Source organism: Arachis ipaensis, chromosome B10 (assembly GCF_059453495.1).
Source record: "Arachis ipaensis isolate K30076 ecotype BB chromosome B10, ASM5945349v1, whole genome shotgun sequence".
Taxonomy (NCBI): Eukaryota; Viridiplantae; Streptophyta; class Magnoliopsida; order Fabales; family Fabaceae; genus Arachis; species Arachis ipaensis.
In genome coordinates, this window is record NC_142435.1 from 45,446,732 (window position 1) to 45,455,968 (window position 9,237).

A 9,237-nucleotide genomic window follows, 5' to 3' on the forward strand; every position below is an offset into this window, starting at 1 on the left:
TGACAATAAAGTGAACTAAACAAAGATTAGTCCTAACTAACACACACAATCAAGCAAAAAATGCAAGTATGTACATATCCACATATCTACACTAACCAACAATATAGCACTCATGTGCAACTCCCCAGCAACGGCGCCATTTTGATGAGAGATTTTTATGCCGGTATAGAAATTGTCAATAATTTCAATCGTGAGTATAGTCTAAACCGACACGCAATTTCACATCAAACAAGTAAATTTTGTCTCCACAATCCAAATTCAATAACCGAGAGTATTAGTCTCGAGTCGTTCTTCCTAGGAGTTGTTCTAAGGTGCATATCATTGGTTAGAGGTGCTTTTGTTGTTTTGGAGTTTGGTACGAGTAATTAGGCTAACAAAATTGAATATCAATCAAGCAATGTAAATGCCTTGGCTAGGGGTGGAAATTGGACTTCCTATCATCATAATTTTCGTTGATTGTGACCACAATTAGTTGTTGCTTCACTTTGTTAACCTCTATTATGGAGAAAAGTCAAGTGAAAGTAATCACTTTGAGTTCACAAGTCCTAGTCTAACCCTAGGGAAGTCTAGCTTTAGTGACATTCAAATCAATTAGCAATTTTCAATCGATAATTAACAAAGGACTTTGATAATTCAAGTGTCTCTAATATCTCAACCCCTAAGCCAAGAGTGAAAAGTCTACTCCATAGCTAAAGTTGGCATTTTCTCAAACACTTGGAGAGCAAGAATGAAAGACATGGTAAAATTGAGAAGAAACTTGAAATCAAAGCAATTCACTACAAGAGATTAACAACAATCAAACAATGGACATGAAGTACCTCAATTCATTAATGGAAATCAAAGTAACAAAATCCAAATCTAAGATCCACAAGTAACTTGAACAACATGAGCTGAATTGAGAGTAGGAGAATTAGATCTACAACTTGAAGCAATGTAAAAGTGAATTGAAAATAGATCTCACCGATGGATCCAAGAGAATTCCAATCGAGAAAAGCAAAACCCTAGAGAGAAGCTAGAGTTTCTTTCTTTACAAAATGTAACTTCCAAAAACTAACTAAAAATATCTAGAATGTGTGAATGAATGAGAATGGATGTGGATCCCTTCAATCCTTGGTCTTCTTTTGTCTTTTACCGCCAGAATTCTGCTCCAAATAGAGTCTGTAACTGCCCTAAAATTGCCAGTCACATTTTCTCTTTAAAAGTCACGTGCGGCATCGACACGCACGCGCACAGCACGCGTACGCGTCCCTGGAGCTTTACGATCCACGCGCATGCGTAAAGCATGCGTGCGCGTCCATGGGGTTTTGGCTTAGCCACGCACATGCGCCGACTTCTGGCTTCAACTTCTTCGCGCTGATCTCAGTGGCTCGCATCCACGCGTACGCGCAAGGCACGGGTACACGTCGCTGCTCAAACTCCAAAGCTCCATTTTTCCATGCTCCTTCCATTTATGCATGCTTCCTTTCTCTCTTCTAAGTCATCCTTGCCCTATAACTTCTGAAATCACTGAACAAACCGATTACAGCATCGAATGGTAATAGAAGAGGATTAAAATATATCAAATTTAATGTAAAAGAAGCATGTTTCCATTCATGAAGCAAAATTGGGAAGGGAACACAAAATCATGCATTTAATATGAATAAGTGTGTAAGATTATTGATAAAACCCTGAAAATCTATACAAGATAAACCCTAAAAATGGGGTTTATCACCATCGAATGTCTTCTTCCCTACATCCTGAAACCTCAGAACTCCCTCAATTAGAAAATCATAAATGTACCTCGCCTAATATATCTTTCTTTGGTTCGATACATCAATGGCAGCCCGTATATGTATGTCTGAAATGGTGGCCTTCGACGAGGGAAAGAACAAACACTTGGCTATCAACATGATGAACTGTCTTCGGAAGTTGATTGGCTTGATTCTATCGGCATCGGACTTCATCGAGCATGTGATAACATCTCTTTTCAAATCTGCTTGTGTCTTTCCTGTGAAGCTGTTAACAAGTCGGTGCTCTGCTGGTGTTTCTGGAATTTCGAAACTATTCCCTGCCAAACACAAAATGAGTCAATGCAGTCAATATCTTTAATGGCTAATTTTACCGAAAACATATACTCAACAAGATTATTGTGGATAATTTTTTGTCTTTTTCTCCCTATTTTATTTGGGGGATTGCTTACCATGGTTAGGTAGTCTAAAACACCGCGCAATGGATTGAACCGATATGAGAATTTTTCTTGTTCCGATGATCAAAGACTTCTCATCCCGACTATATGATGATGCTAATGCCACCATCATCTCTTGGTTAACAACCCATTCAGGCACATATTGCAGCTAGCCGAATCCCATGTTCTGCACCTCCATTATTTTCTCTCTGCTCGTGTCTGGACCTAATTGCTTCATAATTGAAGCCACGCAATATGGCGAGCACCTAGATACCAGTGTTTTCTACACAAATATTTATAATCAGCACAAAGTGACAACGAAAGAGAATGTCAGTTTTAACATTTACTATTAAAACACAATATCCCGAGTTTATAGTTAATTCACCGCTAACCATTCAACGTACCTTTTTTGGTCCATCAATTTTTTTTGCAGTCCTCTTTCGGGAGTGTTATTCTTATGTGTCTCTTTTTTGTTCCTAGTATGAGCCATGCCTACTTCTTGTTTTCTGAACACTTGTTCACAAGCAACTGCTATATATACTCAAATAACCCATTTAAATTAATCATAACATACCAACATGTTTATCAATAATATAGATACGCTAACAATTTTGCTTGTTATAACATCTATGATTGAAACATATCTTGCTCTATCATTATACTATCATAATGGCCCTTCAAAATACCATTTACATGTCCAACTTTTTGAGAGTTTACTATTAATCTCTATAAAATTTTAAATTCGATACCCACCTGAACTAACAACTTTGCTTGCAAATAACTTTGAACAAAAGTATGATATCAAGAGATTGCATATGAAATTATGATCCTCCCTCATATCCCATTCTCTATTTCTATGTATCCACACTAATCATATCCCATTCTCATATCCCATTAGTGATTGTTGTGATAACCATACTAATTAGATTAGTTCAATACAAAAATCATGATTATTTATTATGTATCTGTCATTCTTATAATCATATCACTAAAGTAACTAATCAAAATTGAGTGAATTAATTTATAGTCATATATGTATGTGTTCAGTTCTTAGCAGACACCAATAAAGATAAAGCAATTCACACTAAAAAAGTTTTATGCAAAATTCCAATGCAATCTTTTATAAAGATAAAGCAATTCACTCTAAAAAAATATCAAGGCATAACATCTCTATTGCGTCCGTATCTAGAAGGATTTTTTCTTTACATGAATAAAAACAGAAATCTGAAAAAAAATAATTTGCCACTAACCTTAAGTACTCCTAATGTACTCCCACTATAGTTAACTATCATAATCAGTCAACTATTAAAAAATACATAATCTAAGTGACAGACATGAAAAAATACTTTATTCATATTTTTTTTCTGTGTCATAGTAGAATTGATAAAGAGAAAAAAAATGAAAGGTATCTGCTATAGCTAGAATGAAAGCGATTTCATTCTTGCTCTACTCCTTTGCCTCAACTTTATCATCTAGAGACACAATCGCGGCTTTTTCAGTGGAGACCTTCAAAGTATGGAGGTAACCTGAATGAAATGGCTACTTGATGAGCGGATAATTTATACGCTTTTTGACATTGTTTTTAGTATGTTTTTAGTAGGATCTAGTTACTTTTAGGGATGTTTTCATTAATTTTTATGTTAAATTCACATTTTTGGACTTTACTATGAGTTTGTGTGTTTTTCTATGATTTCAGGTATTTTCTGGTTGAAATTGAGGGACTTGAGCAGAAATCAGATTCAGAGGTTGAAAAAGGACTGCTGATGCTGTTGGATTCTGACCTCCCTTCACTCAAAGTGGATTTTCTGGAGCTACAGAGCTCGAAATGGCGCGCTTCCAATTGCGTTGGAAAGTAGACATCCAGGGATTTCCAGCAATATATAATAGTCCATACTTTGGCCAAGAATAGATGACGTAAACTGGCGTTCAACGCCAGCTTTCTACCCAAATCTGGCGTCCAGCGCCAGAAAAGGAGCCAAAACCAGAGTTGAACGCCCAAACTGGCACAAAAGCTGGCGTTCAACTCCAAGGAGGACCTCTACACGTGTAACAATCAAAGCCCAGCCCAAGCACACACCAAGTGGGCCCCGGAAGTGGATTTATGCATCAATTACTTACTCATGTAAACCCTAGTGACTAGTTTATTATAAATAGGACCTTTTACTATTGTATTAGGCATCTTTGGTCTCAGTTTTAATCCATTATTCATCTTAGGAGACTATTGATCACGCTTTAGGGGGGCTGGCCGTCTCGGCCATGCCTGGACCTTCACTTATGTATTTTTAACGGTAGAGTTTCTACATTCCATAGATTAAGGTGTGGAGCTCTGCTGTTCCTCAAAGATTAATGTAAGTACTACTATTTTCTATTCAATTCTTCTTATTTCGCTTCTAAGATATCCATTCGTACCCAAGAACGTGATGAAGGTGATGATTATGTGTGACGCTCATCACCATTCTCCCCTATGAACACGTGCCTGACAAACACTTCCGTTCTACATGAAATAAGCTAGAATGAATATCTCTTAGATCTCCTAACCAGAATCTTCGTGGCGTAAGCTAGAATGATGGCGGCATTCAAGAGAATCCGGAAAGTCTAAACCTTGTCTGTGGTATTCCGAGTAGGATTCAATGATTGAATGACTGTGACGAGCTCCTAACTCGCGATTGCAGGGCGTTAGTGACAGACGCAAAAGGATAGTAAATCCTATTCCAGCATGATCGAGAACCGACAGATGAATAGCCGTGCCGTGACAGGGTGCGTGAGCATATTATTCACTGAGAGGATAAGATGAAGCCATTGGCAAGGGTGATGCCTCCAGACGATTAGCCGTGCCGTGACAGGGCATTGGATCATTTTCCCGAGAGATGACCGAAAGTAGCCATTGACAGTGGTGATGTATCACATAAAGCCAGCCATAGAAAGGAGTAAGACTGACTGGATGAAGATAGCAGGAAAGCAGAGGTTCAGAGGAACGAAAGCATCTCCATTCGCTTATCTGAAATTCCTACCAATGAATTACATAAGTATCTCTATCCCTATTTTATTATATAATATTCGAAAACACCATTATCACTTTATATCCGCCTGATTGAGATTTGCAAGGTGACCATAGCTTGCTTCATACCAACAATCTCCGTGGGATTCGACCCTTACTCACGTAAGGTATTACTTGGACGACCCAGTGCACTTGCTGGTTAGTTGTATCGAAGTTGTGACAATTATGAATTAAGATCAAAGCACCAAGCTTTGGAGCCATTACCAGGATTTGTTCGAGCCTGGAGATCACAATTTCGTGCACCAAGTTTTTGGCGCCGTTGCCGGGGATTGTTTGAGTGTGGACAACTGACGGTTCATCTTGTTGCTCAGATTAGGTAATTTTCTTTTTATTTTATTTTCAAAAATTTTTCAAAAATATTTCAAAAATTTTCTCATCTGTTTTCAAAAAAAAATAAAAATGTTTTCAAAAAAATTTTTATTCAAAATTTTTAAGAATGGATTCTAGTGTTTCATGAAGCATGTTGAAGCCTGGCTGGCTGTAAAGCCATGTCTATTCCTTTGGGAATGAGTATGTCAGGCATGTCATATCTGAATTACATGCTGAAGCTTGGCTGGCCATTGGCCATGTCTAGTGTTTTGGACCGGAACTTTCATTGAAAGCTTGGCTGGCTAGTGAGCCATGTCTAATTCCTGGACTGAAGCTTTAGACTAAGAATGCAAGATTCCTGAAATTCATGTTAAAAATTTTGGAATCCTTATTTTTTCTTTTTCATATAATTTTCGAAAAAATCCAAAAAAATTAGAAAATCATAAAAATCAAAAATATTTTTTGTGTTTCTTGTTTGAGTCTTGAGTCATGTCATAAGTTTGGTGTCACTTGCATATGCATCTTGCATTTTTCGAAAATATCATGCATTCATAGTGTTCTTCATGATCTTCAAGTTGTTCTTGGTAAGTCTTCTTGTTTGATCTTGATGTTTTCATGTTTTGTGTCTTTTCTTGTTTTACATGTGCATTTTTCGTTTCTTAGAGTCTAAACATGAAAGATTTCTAAGTTTGGTGTCTTACATGTTTTCTTTGCATAAAAAATTTTTCAAAAATATGTTCTTGATGTTCATCTTGACATTCAAAGTTTTCTTGGTGTTCATCTTGACATTCATATCATTCATACATGCATTCATTGTGTTGATTCAAAATTTTCATGCATTGAGTCTTTTTGTTGTTTTTCTCTCTCATCATAAAAATTCAAAAATCAAAAAAATATCTCTCCCTTTTTCTCTCATCAAATTCGAAAATTTGGATTGACTTTTTCAAAAATTTTTAAAATCAAATTGTTTCTCATGAGTCAAATCAAATTTTCAATTTGAAAATCTTATCTTTTTCAAAATCTTTTTCAAAAATCAAATCTTTTTCAAAATTCATAGTCATTTTTGAAAATTCCAAAAATATTTTTCAAAAATCTTTTTCTTATTTTTATACCAAATTTTTGAAAATAACATAATCAATTAATGTTTTGATTCAAAAATTTGAAGTTTGTTACTTGCTTGTTAAGAAAGATTCAAACTTTAAGTTCTAGAATCATATCTTGTGATTTCTTGTGAATCAAGTCATTGATTGAGATTTCAAAAATCAAATCTTTTAAAAAAAAAACTAATTTCTATCATATCTTTTCAAAATATCTTCTTATCTTATCTTTGTCAAAAATTTGATTTCAAAATATCTTTTCTAACTTCCTAACTTCTTATCTTTTCAAAATTTGTTTCAACTAACTAACTAACTTTTTGTTTCTTAAACTTTTTCAAAACTACCTAACTAACTTCCTCTCTCTAATTTTCGAAAATATCTTCCCTCTTTTTCAAAAATTTCTTTTTAATTAACTAATTATTTTTATTTTTTATTTTTGATTTCAAAAATTTTCGAAAATTACTAACATTTTTCAAAAACCATCTTCGAAAATCACTAACTCTTTTTCAAAATAATTTTCGAAAATTATCCCTCCCCCATCTCATTCTATTTATTCATTCATATCCTAACATCTCATCTCACCTCTCTTCCATCCTCACAGTTGTGTTTCTTCCATTATATTACATTCTTTGTCTCCCCCTCTTCTTCCACTCACACAGGGATCCCTATACTGTGGTATAAAGGATCTCCATTATTATTATTATTTTTCTGTGACTTCTTCTTTGTCATATGAGCAGGAGCAAGGATAAGAACATTCTTGTGGAAGCAGATCCAGAACCTGAAAGGACTCTGAAAAGGAAACTAAGAGAAGCTAAAATACAACAATCCAGAGATAACCTTTCAGAAATTTTCGAACAGGAAAAGGAGATGGCAGCCGAAAATAATAATAATGTAAGGAAGATTCTTGGTGACTTTACTGCACCTAATTCCAATTTACATGGAAGAAGCATCTCCATTCCTGCCATTGGAGCAAACAATTTTGAGCTGAAACCTCAATTAGTTTCTCTGATGCAGCAGAACTGCAAGTTTCATGGACTTCCATCTGAAGATCCTTTTCAGTTCTTAACTGAATTCTTGCAGATATGTGATACTATTAAGACTAATGGAGTAGATCCTGAAGTCTACAGGCTCATGCTTTTCGCTTTTGCTGTAAGAGACAGAGCTAGATTATGGTTGGATTCTCAACCCAAAGACAGTCTGAACTCTTGGGATAAGCTGGTCACGGCTTTCTTAGCCAAGTACTTTCCTCCTCAAAAGCTGAGCAAGCTTAGAGCTGATGTTCAAACCTTCAGACAGAAAGAAGGTGAATCCCTCTATGAAGCTTGGGAAAGATACAAACAGTTGACCAAAAAGTGTCCTTCTGACATGCTTTCAGAATGGACCATCCTGGATATATTCTATGATGGTTTATCTGAGCTATCAAAGATGTCACTGGACACTTCTGCAGGTGGATCCATTCACCTAAAGAAAACGCCTGCAGAAGCTCAAGAACTCATTGACATGGTTGCTAATAACCAGTTCATGTACACTTCTGAAAGGAATCCTGTGAGCAATGGGACGCCTATGAAGAAGGGAGTTCTTGAGGTTGATACTCTGAATGCCATATTGGCTCAGAATAAAATATTGACTCAGCAAGTCAATATGATCTCTCAGATTCTGAATGGAATGCAAGCTGCATCCAACAGTACTCAAGAGGCATCTTCTGCAGAAGAAGCCTATGATCCTGAGAACCCTGCAATAGCAGAGGTAAATTACTTAGGTGAACCTTATGGAAACACCTACAACTCAACATGGAGAAATCATCCAAATTTCTCATGGAATGATCAAAAGCCCCAACAAGGCTTTAATAATGGTGGAAGAAACAGGTTTAGCAATAGCAAGCCTTTCCCATCATCAACTCAGCAACAGACAGAGAACTCTGAACAAAATGCTTCTAATTTAGCAAATCTAGTCTCTGATCTATCTAAGGCCACTGTAAGTTTCATGAATGAAACAAGGTCTTCCATTAGAAATCTGGAAGCACAAGTGGGCCAGCTGAGTAAAAGGATCACTGAAATCCCTCCTAGTACTCTCCCAAGCAATACAGAAGAGAACCCAAAAGGAGAGTGCAAGGCCATTGACATAAGCACCATGGCCGAACCTGTAAGGGAACGAGAGGACGTGAACCCCAAGGAGGAAGACCTCCTGGGACGTCCAGTGGTCAATAAGGAGCTTCCCTCTGAGGAACCAAAGGACTCTGAGGCTCATCTAGAGACCACAGAGATCCCATTGAACCTCCTTATGCCCTTCATGAGCTCTGATGAGTATTCCTCTTCTGAAGAGAATGAGGATGTTACTGAAGAGCAAACTGCCAAGTTTCTTGGTGCAATCATGAAGCTGAATGCCAAATTATTTGGCATTGATACTTGGGAAGTTGAACCTCCCTTGTTCATCAATGAACTAAGTGATCTGGATCAACTGACATTGCCTCAGAAGAGACAGGATCCTGGAAAGTTCATAATACCCTGCACCATAGGCACCATGATCTTTAAGGCTCTATGTGACCTTGGTTCAGGGATAAACCTCATGCCCCTCTCTGTAATAGAGAAACTGGGAATCTATGGGGTGCA

General features: G+C 36.7%; 1 non-coding gene across 1 annotated transcript; it reads right to left on the reverse strand.

Moving 5' to 3' along the window:
* Nucleotides 1–7,891: 7,891 nt before the first annotated feature.
* Nucleotides 7,892–7,999, reverse strand: LOC148579888 (small nucleolar RNA R71). Its single transcript, XR_015895795.1, has one exon. It is a non-coding gene; the product is annotated as a small nucleolar RNA R71 (small nucleolar RNA).
* Between the last annotated feature and the right edge of the window lie 1,238 nt (nucleotides 8,000–9,237).